Source organism: Macaca thibetana, chromosome 6, assembly GCF_024542745.1.
Source record: "Macaca thibetana thibetana isolate TM-01 chromosome 6, ASM2454274v1, whole genome shotgun sequence".
Lineage (NCBI taxonomy): Eukaryota > Metazoa > Chordata > Mammalia > Primates > Cercopithecidae > Macaca > Macaca thibetana.
In genome coordinates, this window is record NC_065583.1 from 54107571 (window position 1) to 54122792 (window position 15222).

Consider the following 15222-nt stretch of genomic DNA (forward strand, 5'->3'; position numbering starts at 1 on the left):
GGTTTCCTTCACTTGGTAATATGCATTTCATGTTCCTCTATGTCTTTTCATGACATGATGGCTCGTTTTTTATATCACTGGAAAATAGTCCATTGCATAACTCTGTAACAGTTTGCTTATGCATTAGCCTATTGAAGGACATCTTGGTTGCTTCCAAGTTTTAACAATTATGAATAAAGCTGCTGTAAACATTAATTTACACGTTTTTGTGTATATATAAGTATTCAGTTCCTCTGGGCAAATATCAAAGAGCATGACTGTTGGATTGAAAGGTAAGAGCATGTTTAGCTTTGGAAGAAACTACCCAACTGTCTTCCAAAGCAGTTGTGCCATTTTGCATTCTCACCAACTTTGAATGAGGGTTCCCGTTGCCCCCACATCCTTGCTGGCATTTGGTGTTGTCAATGTCGTGGATTTTAGCCATTCTGTAGGTGGTAGTGATATCTCAATATTGTTTTAGTTTGCAATTCCCTAATAACATATGATATTGAGCATCTTTTCAGATGTTTATTTGCCATCTATATATTTTCTTTGATGATGTGTCTGTTCAGACCTTTTGCCTATTTTTTAATTTGATTGTGTATTTTCTCATTGTTGAATCCTAAGAGTTACACTTTTAAGAAGTAGACTGTGTCTTTCAAGGAACTGGTCCATTTCATCTAGGTTATCCAATTTGTGGTCATAGAGTTGTTCCTAATATTCCTTTATTATCTTTTAATGCCCATGAAATCAGGAATGATGCCCTATCTTTCATTTCTGTATTAGTAATTTGTATCTTCTCTCATTTTTCCTTAGTTAGCCTGGCTAGAGCTTTATCATTCTATTGATCTTTTCAAAAAACAAGCTTTTAATTTCATCATTTTTCTTTATTGATTTCCCATTTTGAATTCCATTAATTTCTGTTCTTATGTTTATTATTTCTTTTCTTCTGCTTAATTTGGATTAAATTTGCCCTTCTTTTGCTACTTTCTTAAGGTGGAAGCCTTATATTGATTTTAGATCTTTCTTCTTTTCTGATGTTTGCATTCAATGCTACAAATTTCCTTTGAGCACTTCCTTTGCTGCATTCCCCCAATTTTTATAAGTTGTATTTTTATTTTATTTAGTTCAAAATATTTTCAGTATTCCTTAGGACTTCTGTGACCCTCATATTATTTAGAAGTATATTGTTTAATCTCAAGCATTTTGGGATTTTCTCAGTATTTTTCTGTTATTAATTTCTAATTTAATTCTATTGTGGTCTGAGAGTATACTTTTAGTAACTTCTATTCTTCTAAATTTGTTAAAGTGTATTTTATGGCCCAGAATGTGGGTTTTCTTGGTAAACGTTCCATGTGAGCTTGAGAAGAATCTGTATTCTGCTGTTGCTGAAATATTCTATAAATGTCAATTTAGATTCAGTTGATTGATGGTGCTGTTCCGTTCAACTATGTCCTTAATGATTTTCTGCTTGCTGGATCTGCCAATTACTAATAGAGGGATGTTGAAGTCTCTAATTGCAATAGTAGACTCATTTATTTCTCCTTGCAGTTCTGTCAGTTTTTGGCTCACACATTTTGATGTTGCGTTGTTAGGTGCATATACATTAAGAATTGTTATGTCTTCTTGGACATATGACCCCTTTATCATTATGTAATATATCTCTTTATCCCTGACAACATTTCTTGCTCTTAAAAATCTGCTTTGAATGACATTAATATAGCTACTTCGGCTTTCTTATGATTAGTATTAGCATGGTTATCTTTCCCGATTTCTTTATTTTTAATCTATCTGTGTCTTTAAGTAGGTTTCTTGTAGACAACATATAGTTGGGTCTTGTTTTTAATCTGTTGTGATACTCTGTAAATTAAATGGTTATTTATTTATTCATTCATTCATTTTTCCTCCCACATGTTTTATTTGTTATTATTTGTGTGTGTGTGTGTGTGTGTGCGCGCGCGCGTGCAATAAGAACACTTAACATAATACAGTATTAACTATAGGCACTATATTATACAGTAGAAATCTAGGACTTAGTCATCTTGCATAACTGAAACTTGCATCCTTTAATGAATACCTCGCCAGACCCCAACCCCACCCCAAACCAGCCCCTGGCAACCATCATTCTACTTTTAGCTTCTATGAGTTGGACTATTTTAGATTCCTTACAAGTAGGACCAAATGGTTTTTGTCTTTCTTCTTTCTTTTTTTTTTTGAGACGGAGTCTTGCTCTGTCGCCCAGGCTGGAGTGCAATGGTGCGATCTCGGCTCACTACAAGCTCCGCCTTCCGGGTTTATGCTATTCTCCTGCCTCAGCCTCCCGAGTAGCTGGTGCTATAGGCGCCTGCCACCGCACCTGACTAATTTTTTGTATTTTTAGTAGAGACGGAGTTTCACCATGGTCTTGATCTCCTGACCTTGTGATTCACCCGCCTCAGCCTCCCAAAGTGCTGGGATTACAGGCATGAGCCACCGCTCCCGGCCTGATTTTTGTGTTTCTAGCCAGCATATTTCTAAGTGATATATTTAGACAATGATGTTTCATATGGTTATTGGTATAATTGGATTAATATCTACCATAACTGTTACTGTTTTCTATTTGTTGCTCTTATTTTTTGTTAAGTGTTCTTATTTTTTGTTTCCTTTTTTTGTCTTCCACTCTTTTTCTGTCTTATGTGATTTTAGATAAACATTTTATACAATTCCATTTCTCTCCTGTCTTTGCAAATAAATTATGCTTTCTTTTTTATTTTTTAGTGGTTGTCCTAGAGTTAACAATTTACAATTACAAGTAACCCATGTACACTTTCAAATAACACTACACCACTTCACAAGTAATGCAAATTCCCAATGTTTTCCTCCCATCCCTTACAACATTACTATTATTCATTTCCCTATCCCCAAACTGAGTACAATATTGCTGTTATTCTTTAGAATAAACTGTTATCTATTAAATCAACTAAGAAAATTAAAATATTTTATTTTGCTTTCATTTATTTCTTCTCTAATGCTCTTCCTTTCTTTATGTAAATTAGAGTTACTGACCTATATGATTTTCCTTCTTTCTGAAAGACTTTCAAAATATTTCGTGCTCAACAGGTCTACTGGATACAAATTCCCCATTTTTTAAATTTGTTGAGAAACTATTTATTTCTACTTCACTTTTGAAAGATAATTTTGCTGGGTACAGAATTCTAGGTTGGTTTTTCTTGTTTCAACACTTTAAATATTATGCACCACTGTCTTCTCACTTATGTGATTTCTCTTTCTTTCTTTCTTTCTTTATTTCTTTCTCCCTTCCCCCTCCCCTCCCCTCCCCTTCCCTCCCCCACTTCCTTCCATTCCTTTCCTTCTCCTCCCCTCCCCTCCCCTCCCTTCCCTTCTCCTTCCTTCCTTTCTTCCTTCCTTCTTCTCTTTCTCTCTCTCTCTTTTTCTCTCTTTCTTTCTTTCTTTCCTTCCTTCCTTCCTTCCTTCTTTCCTTCCTTCCTTCCTTCCTTCTTTCTTTCTTTCTTTCTTTCTTTCTTTCTTTCTTTCTTTCTTTCTTTCTTTCTTTCTTTCTGAAACAAGGTCTCCCTCTGTCACCCAGCTTGAAGTACAGTGACATGATCTCAGCTCGTTGCAACCTCTGCCTCCCAGGTTCAAGTGATTCTTGTGCTTCCCAGCTACCTGAGTAGCTGGGATTAAAGGTGTGTGCCACATCTGGCTAATTTTTGTATTTTCTGTAGAGATGGGGTTTCTCCATGTTGGCCAAGCTGGTCCTGAACTGAACTCAAGTGATCCTCTCATCTCAGCCTCCGAAAATGCTAGGATTACAGATGTGAGCCACCATGCTGGGCCCCACATGGTTTCTACATAAAAGCCTGATGTAATTATCATTGTTCCTCCTCTACAAGTAAGGTGGGTTTCTTTTTCCTCTGGCTTCTTTTCCCTCTGGCTTATTTTTGTCTTTGCTTTTCTGTGGTTTAAATGTGATTTGCCTATGTGGAGATTTTGGGGGGATATTTATCCTGCTTTGTGTTCTCTGGGCTTCCTGAATCTGTGGTTACGTGTCTCTTATTAATTTGGAGAAAATTCTCTGTCATTATTGCTTCAAATGTTGCTTCTGTTTCTTTCTCTTTCTTCTCCTTCTGGTATTCTCATTATATGTATTTATACCTTTGGTAATTGTCCCACAATTTGGGGGTATTCTATTCTGTTTTTATTCATTATTTTTTCTCTTTGCTTTTCAGTTTGAGATGTTTTTACTGATATATTTTTAATTTTGCTGATTCTTTTCTCAGCCATGTCCATCTACTGATAAGTAATCAAAGGCATTCCTCCCTTCTATTGCAGGATTTTTAATTTGTGTAATAGCATTTCCTTTTGAGTCTTTCATAGAGTTTTCATGTTTGTATTTACACTACCCATCAATTTTTGCATGTTGTCCACTTTTTCCATTGGAACCCTTAGCATATCACTCAGAATTCTTTCAAATTCCCAGTCTGATAATTTTAAAATTTCTGCCATATATGAGTCTAGTTGCAAGGTCTGCTCTGTCTCTTCACACTGTGGTTTTCATCTTTTTTCATGCCTTGTAATTTTTTGATGAAAGCTAAGTATGAAGAACTGGGTAAAAAAAAAAAACTGAGATAAACATGTCCTCAGTGTGAGGTTTTACGGTTTATATGTTTTATGTCTTTAGTGTGAGGTTTTATGTCTTTAGTGTGAGGTTTTGTATGACTAGGAGTTTCACTGTGTTTCCTCTTTTCAGTAGCTCTAAGTGTCAGAGGCTAAAGTTTCCTGTGGTGTCCTTGTTTTTGTCTCCTCTGTTGTCTTTGGATTTCCCTGGTGACTTCTTAAACCATTGCTGAGGTTTGCAGTTCTTTCCACTGTAATTCCTGTTGTTGTACGGAACCCTATTAAGGAGAAGGTAAGGTGTAGAGTGAAGGAAATTGTTCCATAGTCCTAAAATTTGCTTCAGTATTTTGGTGAGCCTGTGCCCTGGACCGTGACACAGTCATAAGTTTGTTGTATTTCCTCTAGCACAAAATGACAGGTTAGACTAAATCATATCAGGAGCCTCAACAAGTGCTATCTAAATTCTCTGATTGCAATAATTTAATCTCTTAGTTTGGAAATATCTTTGTGTCATTTTTGTAAACATCCACCAGGTGGAGAGAAAATGAGTCTCTCGTCAGTAACAGGGTAACAGGTAGACAGGAAAGGACATTCCCACAGCAACATTTGGATATGCTCAGTTTTTCCCCACAATGAATGCTCTACTTAAAGTGAAACAGCAATCTCAACATTTCGAAGATGTTCTTAAAACATCTTTATTGGAGATTTATTACTTAATTGAAGTTGTCTTATTGCTTCTGGGAATTTTACCAGAGGCCATTAGAGGGAGCTCAAAGCTTTTAAAATAATATATATTTTTCTTTCTCTGCTTTCAGCACTTGATAGTTATTGCTAGCACTTTATTCTTAAGACCCTGAATTTTCCTCATTTTTTTTAAAGATCAATTGAAATGCAGGAAATTTACCCTAATATGTGTACCTGAGAATAAAAAGAGAATAAATTGCTTTTAATGAATTACTTACTTTAGTAATATAAATACGTCATTGCAGTATCACAGTATTGGAGAATAGTCTGTTTTCATTTTAACCATGCGAAGAATAAGAAATTACTTTAGAGATCCTCATAAATTAAAATTTTTTAAAAGGAATGAATTGCTTTCTAAAAAGACACAAAGAATATACATGATCTAATACAACAAAATCTATAAGCAACATCTTACTGGCATTTAGGAAAGATTAAATCCTTACTCTATATAGGTAATTTTTTTCCTAACATATGTATTTATATTTTCCTTTAAATTAAATTTTAGGTCACAACTTTTGATCCATAGGGATTTTTTGGTAATTCTGTTCTAATTATTTTCTAATTTCCATTATCTTCTTTGATTTATGACTTATTTAAAACTGTTTTAAACTTCCAATTGCATGAGGATTTTATCTTTTTTTTGATTTCTAATTTTGTTACATTGAGATACAAGAATGGGTCTACATTATGTTGGGTTTTTTTAAGGTTCAAATTTTGGGTACAGGGGCGTGTATGTGTGCATGTGTGAGAGAAAGATACAAGATTTTAGCTGTGACTTTTTTGTTATCTCGATGTTTCAGCTAAATTCTCAGCTTGTCAATGTGCATTTTTGCTTGGCATTCTAAGATAATGTGAGACTGGGTTTACAAAACTTAAATCATCCTTCACTTCAAATGCTGTATGAAACCAGCCTAAAGAACTAGTTATGGGATGATAAAGAAGCAGAAAAGAAGTACAGTATTTCTTTAAAGAGAAAGTTGGAGAATCATGATGTTTCTTATCTCCATCTAGATGTGGTGCTAATGCTACTCTCACAGCCAGGGACACATATTGGCAGAAACAATCAAAGAGCAAGACAGATGCTCCCTGGAATTTGAGGACACAGTAATGGGTACGGGGTTCATGAATAAATACATTCTAAAAGTGAGAGCCAAAGTGATCTGCCTAGAAATGGACTGCACTTTCATAGTCTGTTAGGGCAAAAGTGAATGCATATTTCTCTCAAGATTTTATGGCTACTGAGGAGGAATGTACCACCCAAGAGTATTACTTAGGAGAATAGGTAGCCACAACAGTAAGGTGCGCTGCTAGAAGCTAGTATCTAAGCTTAGGATTTGTAAGCCGTATGCATAAGCAATACTACGGGCTCTTTCACAGTTTTTCACAAAACTGCCTTTAAAAGAAAGAGCACTGGAATACAAAGCAAAGCTTCATACCGGATTGTGACCCTGTGAGCCTGGAAAAATTGTTTTCTCCTTAACATCCCTTTTATATCCTTCCTTCTCTCCCCATTGACCAAAAGCACATCCAGGAAGTGAGAAGGGAGTGTACCAAAAAGAAGGAAAGAAGCCAACCACGTCCTGCTTTCTCGTTGTAAGTTTTTGAGCACATATGAACTGAGCTGGGGATGGAGAATCATCTAAAATTGGGTGAGAATGTAGGGTTTATATTTGACTATGCTGTATTTTATTACATGAAAATGATTAGAAGAGCTATAAAACTTGTCAATATTTCATTCAGGAGCAAAGTCTTTAAAAGTTGAAAGATTACTTAGTTTCTCCTTGCACTTTGCAACAAGCTTGATAGTTCAATATACTATGTATAAGGATACAAACAAATAAATCCATATTCTTATCCATATCTATTCCTATATCTATGCTATGTACACACACACACACACACACACACACGTCCAAGATGGTTAATTATATTTTTTAAATGTGTTACATGTTTCCCAACATTTGACATTTTCTACTTTTTGTGGAAATCTTCAAATTTTCTTTACATAGTTTGAAGCTATCTTGTTCACATGGATTCAGAATTATGGCTTACAGGTAAACTGTTTATTTAGTCACATGTTAGAATTCAGTTATCCCTCATAAATCTTTTCCCTTATAGTCTATTTTGTTTGAAATTAATGTAATAGCAACAAACTTCTTTTGGTTAGTGTTTGCTTTTCCATCTTTGAAATTTCTATTATTCTGTGTCATTATGTTTAAGTATGTCTTTTTTTTTTTTTTTTTTTTAAGATGGAGTCTTGCTCTGTCACCCAGGCTGGAGTGCAGTGGCACTATCTCAACTCACTGTAACCTCTGTCTCCTGGCATTTAGTAAAGGTTAAATCCTTACTCTATATAGGCAATTTTTTCCCTAACATATGTATTTATATTTTCCTTTCAATTAAATTTTATGTACGCAATTTTTGCATTTTTAGTAGAGACAGGGTTGCGCCTTATTGGCCAGGCTGGTCTCAAACTCCTGGCCTCAGGTGATCTGCCCGCCTCAGCCTCCCAAAGTGCTGGGATTACAGGTGTGAGCCATTGCACCTGGCCCTTTTAAGTACGTCTTTTAAATAGCACAGAGCTGGATTTTATTATTTTATACAATATAAAGCTCTTTGTCTTTTTTCTGGCAAGTTTAATTCATTTTATTATTATTTTTGTTTTAGATTTATTTCTATAATCTTATTTTGTGCTTTTGTCTCTACCAGTTTTCTATGCTTCTTTTTCCTTCTTTCTCATTCTCAATTGAATTAATCAAACTTTCTATATTTTCTTTTTGCACCTTCACTAATTCCACTCCACATTGATTTTATTTCTATATTTTATAGGTATACTTCACTGAATAAGTTAATTTTCATAAAGTCATACAAGAAGCTTAAAAATCAAAGCTTTCATGTGTAGGCTTATGAGGAAAAGAGGCAAGCCTAGCCTTTCTATTCTTAAATCCCACTCCCCAGAAGCAATCAGTTTAAATACCTTAGTTCTTTCTTCTAATAATTATCTTTATTGTCTCTAAATAATATTTTTTTCTGCTGCTTTTTGAATTTTTTATTTTAGACACTGTCTGTCGACTTGCTCCTATGGTTATTGTCCTGGGACTTTCTTTAATATTTTCCTGATATTTCTATATTGGATCCCGTGCTTCCTAGACCCCATGGCTTCTTGTTTCCTAGTCCACCAGCTCGTTTTGGCAAAACACATCCTTCTGTAGATTACTAAAAGTAGATGCCTGGTGGAGAATTCTTCTCAGAACTTACATATCTGAAAATATATTTATCCTACTCTCACACTTGAGGTATTAGTGAGGTATGAAGACATGAAATTTTAAATCAACAATCATTATCCCTTAGAATCTTAAAAGCATTTTTCTATTGCTTTATCCCTTCCAATATTCTGTTGACAAGCGCAATGTCATTCTCTATCTGGCTTTATTATTTCTCTGGGAAACTTTCAAGTTTATCTTTTAATTGCTCATGTTCTGATATTTCACAGTGATGTGCTTTGATAAGAGGCTTTCTTTTCCTTCATTGATTATGCTTTACACTCAGTGGAGCATCTCCAGTCTATAGTCTCATATCTTTAGGCCCTCAAATGGTTTGTACTGTGTTTTTGATACTTTCCTGTTCTGAGTTTTCTTTTTTTTCTTTCATTTATAAATTACCCAGTCTCGTGTATTTCTTCATAGCACCACAAACAAACACAAAACAAATTAGCAGATGAACAAGAAAGTAATGTAACTCCCCCGTCTGTTAGGCCAGGAGTCCCCAATCCCAATCCCTAGATCGTAGATCTGTACTGGCCTGTGGCCTGTTAGGAACCAGGCTGCATAGCAAGAGGTAAGCAGTGGGCGGACAAGCCCTACCATCTGGGCTCCACCTCCTGTCAGATCAGCAGGCATTAGATTCTCATAGGAGTCAGAACCCTATTGTGAACTGCACATGGAAGGGATCTAGGCCATGCACTCCTTAAGAGAATCTAATGCCTGATGATCTGAGGTGGAACAGTTTAATCCCCAAACCATCCCCCATCCTCGTCCATGGTAAAATTGTCTTCCCTGAAACCAGTTCCTGGTGCTAAAAGGGTTGGGGACCGCTGTGTTGACTTATTAGATATCACTGGTCAAGCAAGTTTTTTCTTCTCCCCTTCAGCATTTTGGTCATGCTATCTGTGAAAGTACTCAATGAAATCAGTCAGTTGTATAAAATTAATATTTTTGAGAATGCATACCTTAGTGGTTAGGAACACAGGATCTGGAGTCAGACTGCCTGAACGTAAAGGCTGACTTCTCCACTTCCTAGTTTATGACCTTGGACAAATCTTTAGCCTCTGTTTTGTCACTTGTAAAATGAGGATAATAATAGTTCTTACCATTAATTCTCCTTGTTGTGAATATTCAATCAGTGAATCATGTAGAGCTTAGAACATTGACTGGCATGTATGCTGGTAGTTACGCAGCTATGCATAAACTACTGGCAAGGCGCTCGGTGAGGTATGGGGAATACCAAGCTGAACAGAGTTTTTATAGCAGAAAGACAGGAAATTGATCTTGAGCTAAATATTTGTCAGAAAGTATAGATTAATGATTGAGTGGGAACAGAAACCAAATAAACTTGGCAAAAACCTTAATATAAACCACTACCTTTGATTTACTTAAGGAAAAGTAGATTTAGCTCTTATTACCTGTATTAATGGGAAGAGCACTGGTGCCAATAATCACAAACAGAAGATGATCTGAAATTCATTTCCATTTGGCTTTGAAAAGCCTAACATTATTATTCAGGGGCCATTTGTCTTAGTATGTCTTACTGAAGTCAATATTAAAATGATTTTTCATTTTATGAAGACAACAGTCCATGGTAGAAGGAAATAGCACACATCTTGGCAGGGAAAAGCCAATTTGGATCATTAATCGGTTGCAGAGAATTCACAAGTTATATAAATACAGATAGAGAAAAATAAGCATTAGTAAAATCTCTCTAGTGAAACAGTAATTCAATATGAGTGTAAAATCATTTCAGTTGAAAAAGGGATTAAAATCTAAGAATTTATTATATCATTGTATTAAACTAAATTCTTAATGTGAATGAATTTAAAGTTTATCTTTGTTTCACACAGCTTAGATTACAATCTTTGCACTGTCATAATATATGCTCTCAGGAGGTAGTTGAAATTAAGATAAAATAATATTGCAACAATTTGATTTTTTTTAACATCATCTAAACTCTATCTGCTATGGAATACAGAAAAAGGTATAGTTTCATATTGAAATAGCTTTCTAATATTATGATAGGATGAAAGATCAATGACAGAACTAAACTATAGAATTTAAAAATTGTAAGTTATGATTTATCCTTTTTGTAACCTTCATTTAGGTGAAAATATTTTTGGAAATATAGAATGTAATGTTGATATAATTGTTATTTCCACTCAGAAGACTTGTGTATCTCTATTTATCCCAGCTATTTTATTTTAGTTTTGAGATGGAGTCTCACTCTGTCACCCAGGCTGCAGTGCAGTGGCACGATCTTGGCTCACTGAAAACTCTGCCTCCTGGGTTCAAGCAATTCTCTGCCTCAGCCTCCCGAGTAGCTGGGATTACAAGCGCCCACCACCACGCCCAGCTAATTTTTGTATTTTTAGTAGAGACGGGGTTTCACCATCTTGGCTAGGCTGGTCTTGAACTCCTGACCTTGTGATCCACCTGCCTCAGCCTCCCAACGTGCTGGGATTACAGGCGTGAGCCACCGCGCCTGGCCATATTTCTTTTTTCTTAGGCTTTTGTTGAAAATAGTGAAACATGATATGAATTTCCTGTTGTAGATATTTTCCACTTTTATCAAATAGAAATTTAAAGGGCCCACTGGAGAACTTGTCTAATAGATTTTTCTAATGGTTTTTTTCCTATTCATTTTGACTATATTAATTCATAGAATTATCTTTAGTAACAATAAACTCTAAATAAAGATAGTAAATCCGTTTAAAATATTTATTGGTGATACTAAGTGGTAGACTGCAAGGAAAAAAGAGTAATGAGACATGTAGTGCAAAATTCAATCAAGCATCTGTTTGTGATAGTGCAGGAATGCAATGATGTGGGAGTTGAAATGCATTTTATCATTAAAGGCATCAAATTCAACATGAGAGTTCTGAAACTTTTGAGGGAAATCCTGTCAAATGGGGGCCTGCTAACACAATACTTTCACCCTTAGAATAAGCTATTATGTTTCATACACTTAAACATTCCATTATTTTTTTCTGCCAGAAGCGTGGAATTCTGAACTCTAGCAGACAATGCACAGAAACCCAAAGATCAATGTGTTTCTAAAGGATTATATCGCTGTCAGTGCTTCCCAGGCTGTTTATTTATTGTGAGAAACTTAACTCCTTCAAGCTTTTCAGTAATTCACCCCTTTTGTCCATGTCAAGATGAAGTGATCTCTTGTTTCTAACAATGGACTATTTGATGATCACATCATCAAAGCCACTGGAAGTGCACAAAGCAAGGAGGCATGTCACACTGTGCAAATGGCCTTCAGCTTGACTGCCATGGCACCGCCACCATTGCACCATTGTGTCACCTAAGTGGCAAAGCCAGTGCCACAGAGGACACAGAGCCATCAGGACAGATCATCACCCAGGACAGGAGAATTCACTTAAAATACAGAGTCCATGACCATACTCATGGAACATATTTTACGTTCATTATTGATAGCAGCAAACCATGAACAGAATTTTCAACACTGCCTGAAAGATGACTCAAAATGAAAGGAGAGAATGGGAAAATATAATCAGAGAAGACTGTATTAAAGAACGATTCTTCCCCACAGGGAGAAGGCATATTTCATTTAGTAACAATTCCTCTTGGATTTTGCTTGCATTTGCTTCCTTTGTTCATGAGAATCTAGCAGTTCTAGGCACCATTGAATCCCATGTTTCAAGTTGGTAAATGAGGCCTGTTTTCTTAGAAAGTTGTATGCTAACAGTAAAAAAAGAAGGGTCGGTGGGGGGGCATTGTACAATACTTTCCCTTTCTTTTGTAAGAAAATCCCTATTACAATTAGGCATTTCCTCTGCACTTAATCTGTACAAAATCTATTTTATTTCTCATATTGTATTGTCATTTTCATGTAAATGTTTGTATCCTCCATTATCCTGTAAGTGCCTCGTGGGCACATACAGTGTCTCTCTTATTACTTGTTTACTTAAAAAAAATTTTGCAAATTTAATATTGGGACATGGTTAACAAAAATTAGTACAAAAGTATATACAATAAAGAGCAACTTTCCTTCCAACTACAGAATGACTGTCCTTTCGCCAGGAGCAACTACCATTGGTTTTCATGTGCATGTTCTTTGAGAAATGTTCTGTACATATACAAATGTTTGTAACATGGTGGTATGTTACATGATCTTTCCTGAACATTGTTTATTTCCCTTTAACAGTAATTTTTGCCTAACTTTTCACATGAGCCTATGATCTATGGATATGACATATTTATTTTACAAGTTTCTTGTGAATAAACATTTGGATGGTTTCCAGTTGCTTTTATTACAAACAAGACCTCAATAAACATACTAATTACATTTTTATGTACATACATGAGTATAACTGGATGTGAAATTTCTAAAATACAATTTCTATGTTAAAAAAGGCTATCACTTAAATTTTGTAAGATATTTCTGAACCTCACTAAATTTTACTTCTATCAACAGTGTATGATAGTCTCTTTTCCCCATGACTTTGACAATGCTGTATATCACCAAACATGATGACCTTTTCCAATCATGTAAGTGAAACATGACATCTTATCTAAATTTGTATGTTTTTTAAAGTAATGAATGAATTTGAGCATTTAAAAACGTGTATATGTACTAGTTATATTTTATAAGGTATTTTGCAGTATAATGTGGTTAGTTTTAGAAAACATTACAAGGGTAGAATGCAAGGCGTATCCTCTGCCTTCAGAGTATAAAGTTCAATTCATCTAATTAAATTACTTTAAGTCCTTTCTATTCTCTTCTTTTCTGATCTGTTTGTCTACTTTGTCATGAACTGACTTTAGGAGTTAGAGTCTCTTACTATTATTACGTTTATCTTTTTTTCTTGTATTTCTTATTATTTTGATTTATAAATTCTGATGTTATATTTATTTTGATAAATAGCTTATTGAACCACTTATTGATATAAGTTGTCTTTTTGGTCTTATTTAATATTATCTACCTGAGTTTAGCAGTCTGATATTAACATTAAATTCCTGATTTTTGTAATATTTTCCAGGTATATTTTACTCACACCTTCACTTGTAACATTTCAAACACTTTATTGTTCATATGTATTTTGTATATCCAACATGGTTGTTTTATTTTTTATCTGTATGTTGTTTATATTACTTGTATACTATTTATACTGACATATTAATGTTTAAACTATTTACATTTATATGTGACATATGTATTTGATCATTTTTTTGCCATTTTGTTTTATGCCTTCTGTTTTCAAAACTTTTGTAGATTTTAATATTTTGCTCTATGGATGTGTTTTGTTTACTTTTGTGTGTCCATGCTTTTCCTACCAATTTGGAAGTTTGATTTTTTTTCTCAGTGAATTTATAACTCGATGTAATTTACTTAAATTTTTATTCCTTTATCAACTTTAGACAGCATCTATAAGAATGTAAATTTCTACTGTAAAAATGAATAATTAATATACTGTTTCACATTTCCCACTGAGATGAGGAATTCACCAAACTGTACCATTGGAATTTTGGTGGCTATATTATTATTTGTAGTTATTCTCAATTATATCTTTAACTAATATATCATCTTCTCTTTCTTGAGCTATTCCCTTGAAATAATGTTTTATAACACCCACTATGAAAGATGTATCAACCAATAAACTTAAGATTGTTATATTTCACCTTTTCCTCCTCATTCCATCTATCTGTTTTGTTGCTGCTGTTGTTTATTTTTTTCTTGTCAGAAAGGTAATGTGCCAAAGTCATAACAAGGTATGAGGGTGGCACATCTCACACTTGAGCATGAACACCCAATCATCATACTTACAGACTACAAAAGGATTGTGTTGTTGTTGATTTTGAGACAGGGTCTCCCTCTACTGCCCAGACTGAAGTACAGTGCCACAATCGTAGCTCACTGTAGCCTTGACCTTCCTGGGCTCAAGTGATTCTCCCATCTCAGCCTTCCGAGTAGCTGGAACTACAGGTGTGTGCCAACATTCTTGGCTAATATTTGTATTTTTTCTTTTTTTTTTTTTGGTAGAGATAGAGTCTCACTATGTTTCCTAGGCTGATCTCGAACTCCTGACTTCAAGTGATCCTCCTGCTTTGGCCTCCCAAAGTGCTGAGATTACAGGCATGAACCACTGCCTCTGATCATTAATCTCTTTTTGTCGGTCATCTAGTTACTTCTGTGTTGTTGTGGTTTATAACATTTATATTCTATTCAAAAACTTTAATTGCAACTTTTATTTAGTCTTTATTTTATTCTGAAGTCATTTTAATAATAATCAACTGTTTTTATCTTCATATTGAGTGGCTATATTTTGTTATTAAGTGCATTTTTCAAAAGAGTTTTTAGATATTATGAAATATCTTCTTAATATCTTCCTGAATTGTTGCATATTTGAGCATGTTTTAATTTTTATGTGATTAATTGATCTAGGTTATCTTCTTCAGAGCTGGAGGCTCACCTGCTTCTTGCAAACATAGCGTGTCTGAATGTGGCCACCTCACCTGCCCTTCAATTGTGTGAGTTGGATCCAGGATGCTCTGGCAGTTTCCATATACATTTAAATTAGTTGTGCTTTTCCAAACAACGGATTATGAATAGACTTCTTAGGAAGTTCAACCTATCTTTGGAGAA

General features: G+C 34.8%; 1 protein-coding gene and 1 non-coding gene across 2 annotated transcripts in view; one reads left to right on the plus strand and one right to left on the minus strand.

Moving 5' to 3' along the window:
• C6H5orf63 (chromosome 6 C5orf63 homolog) overlaps nucleotides 1–15222 on the plus strand; it is a 471154-nt gene that overhangs the window by 12045 nt on the left and 443887 nt on the right. The gene's annotated exons all lie outside the window — the stretch shown is intronic.
• On the minus strand, nucleotides 14315–14418 carry LOC126957799 (small nucleolar RNA U13). Its single transcript, XR_007726962.1, has one exon. It is a non-coding gene; the product is annotated as a small nucleolar RNA U13 (small nucleolar RNA).